Source organism: Monodelphis domestica, chromosome 4 (genome assembly GCF_027887165.1).
Source record: "Monodelphis domestica isolate mMonDom1 chromosome 4, mMonDom1.pri, whole genome shotgun sequence".
Lineage (NCBI taxonomy): Eukaryota > Metazoa > Chordata > Mammalia > Didelphimorphia > Didelphidae > Monodelphis > Monodelphis domestica.
The window spans coordinates 28,155,849-28,159,007 of NC_077230.1; the positions used below are offsets into that span (position 1 = coordinate 28,155,849).

General features: G+C 39.3%; 1 pseudogene; it reads right to left on the bottom strand.

The window, feature by feature from the left end:
* Positions 1 to 698: 698 nt before the first annotated feature.
* On the bottom strand, positions 699 to 2,710 carry LOC100029503 (E3 ubiquitin-protein ligase RNF146-B-like; annotated as a pseudogene).
* Positions 2,711 to 3,159: the final 449 nt, after the last annotated feature.

The window sequence follows — 3,159 nt, forward strand, 5'->3', positions numbered from 1 at the left end:
TGGAAGATTACTGGTCTTTAAGAAATGAGGAAAAATCCAATTTTGGAGAAAGTTGGAAAAACTTTTATTAACTGATAGACTTAACCTTATGAATAAAATTTTGAGAGACTTTATAACTATATCCAATGAACTGATCAACAGTGATTCCAGGAAGAAAACAATAAAGGATGCAGACTGAGGTATAATCTTTGTCCATGACCAATGCAGAATGATAAGTTGAGTTGAAGTAATTTTTCAGCCCAAAACAACTTTACCTGTAAGAGGGCTTTAGTACACTGGAGTGGAAGTGGAACACAAAGCAGCATGTCCCAACTATGACCAAGGCACACCTAAAGTAGCAACAAAGGCTACTGGATGTCTCAGCTACAGACAGTGAGGAGGTTTAGACAACTGCTCAGAAAGATATTAGAGAGTTCTCTTTGTTGGCTCTGGGTGTATGACTCTTGTTGCATTGTCAATACAAAGCTCCTAGAAACAGTCCTCGGGCTCGCTCTCAGGGGGAGGAGGAGCACAAGCACATAATAACACTTGTAGACAGTGGGGAGTAGAATACCCTAGTACACAGTTTAAAGGTGGAAAAGGGTTCTCGTAGTTACCCCTAGACTAGAGCATAGACCTGGAGAGTATTAAACACATCTCTCCTTAAATCATACTACCTTGAAAGAATGAAAAGCAGATAGATTTCCCAGAGCCAGTTCTTTTTTTTTTTTTACAATCTGTAGTATTTATTAAATTATAATTTTTTAACAAAAAAAGAAAGAAAAGAAAAAGATGAAACATTAGGAGAAGCCTCAATTACAAGGACTAGACAACAAAGTTTATGGGAACACTACAAAGTGTTACAGTCAAGATTTTGCAACAAAAGTTATTAGCTGTTTACATTTTCATTTTGAGAACTTGAAGATAATGATTATTCTTTGTCTTTATAAATATTCCTTATACCTCCCAAATGAATCTATTTTCACATTAAGTATCTTATTCTTATCATTATCTTCTTATACTGCTCCCAAATTTAGTGTTCTTTCCGTATGCCGATCCATGCAGAGAAATAAGACACAATGCAACAGTTAGATAATGAAGACAGTTAATGCACAGAGAATAAATAGTGGCCAAAGAGATTGAGGATCTCACAAAAAAAAGCTACAAAATAAAGACTTTCTTCTGGGTATTGCTTTCAACTATCAACACCCAAGTTCCTGACTTTTAAATAAAATTTCCAGAGACATATTAGAAGTATTAGTTACAGGCCAATTCTTCCCATTCCCTTTCCCACCCCTAACCCCAAAATACTCTACCAGGGGATGAGTGTAATGTCTCATGGGCAGAAATTTACAGGTACCATTATGGATGTACTTTGTATTCTTGAGCATGTGGCTGATGACTTCTTTAAACTTCAGTTACTGTGCACTGTCCATCAGGTCTTCTAGACCTGACCACCCCCTGCTGCAGGTCTATCAGTTGCTGTCTGATTTACATTTGGAACCAAATGTCTTTGCTGAGTTGAGGGCAAATGTTGTGCAATGTGAGCAGATACATCCTCACTATCACTACTAGCATCTGATTCAGTTTCCTCAATGGAGGTGTCTGGTGCTGGTACCCTGCCTGAAGACAGTATTTCATGGTCTTCCTCTCCCTCTTCCCTGTGACTCCTTTCAGCCGTGTTGTCTCCACTGATTTGCAAGTGCGCAAAAGAGTCCTCTAGAGAAGTGCCAGCATCAGGTGAAGGTGTTGCAGGGCTTGTTAACTGGCCATCTAGTGAAGTTAAGGGTCTAACACTAGAGGCAGCATAGAAGCCCCAGCCTGGGCTGATATATTGTCCGCTCCATCTGCAGAGCTCTCTCTTGCTAAATTAAGCACATTAGAGTCACAGTCCAGCCTAAGACCAGCCACTCCCTTCTTTGGTATATCTATTATATCCCGTTTAATTTCCCAGGCTGTCCATGTTCGCTTCTCCTGTATTGAACCAAGTTTTCAAGATCAGCAACATATAGAAACCCAGCAATTAATGTTTCAGTGCTCTTTTTACCTTTGGAGAAAGCCCCTTCCAGCTCTCTGCGGTGCGTTCATCATACTGCCAACCACGTGTTCCTTCCTTCATAATACCAGGCATATTCTCCGCTGTCTCTACTTGCTGCTTTCAGTTCTTCTGGTGATAACAAGGTTGGCTTGTCAAGAAAGTCCTCAGGACTCTCTTGCCGACAGAGTGCACAACGTTTTCCAAGCCATGAAGCTCCCTTTACACATAAATAGCAGAATACATGCTTACAAGGAAGCCTGCCTGGGTGAACACATGTTTGCAGACAGATGGCACATTCAGGGACAGGAAGAGAAGGTCCAGCATTAGAACATTTGCCTTCTTGATTGTGGGAAGCATGTTTATCGGGTGACCAATTTCACCGCGGTCAGCCTTCATTTCTATTATAGATCCCACTGATGTCTGTTATAAGAACAAAACATCATTTTCACAGACAGTAAAGTTAGAGGTTGTTTTCCTCACTAGTGGTTGATTCTTTGTGTTGCAAAGGGAGTCCCTACTTGTATTAATGACTCTGTGAACTAGCTTTATTGATTTTATATCACCAGTTAACTTGAAGATGACAATGTTGTCGTTTCCATTGAAGCTCTTTCCAGCCACCGCCTAAGCCACTTCGCAGTCTTTTCTCCCTGGCCAACAACCCCGCAGCGCCCCACAGCCAGTTCTGAAGGCAGCTGCACATTTGCACAATTACAGGGTCCAATCTTAATATATTTTTTAAATTAAAAGAAAAGAGAAAAGCTGCAAAATGAGAAAACAACAAAAAAGGAAACTCAACATAGAAAGTTATTTTGGTGAAAGGGAAGACTAAAACACAAATTCATATGAGGACAACAATGTCAATACTGCTGTAAGCAAAACCTCCAAGGAACATATGAATTGCTCTCAAGCCCAAAAGAGCACTCATGGAGGAGCTCAAAAAGGATTTTTAAAATAATCAAATAAGCAAGATAGAAGAAAAAAATTGGGAACAGAAATTAGAGCAATTTAGAAAAATCATGAAAAAAGTCAATACCTTGGTAAAAAAGAGGTGTAAAATACAAAAGAAATTAATACTTTTTTTTAAAAAGAGGTCAATTGCCATAAAAAGGCACAAAAATCCCATGACAAGAAGTGTTATATTG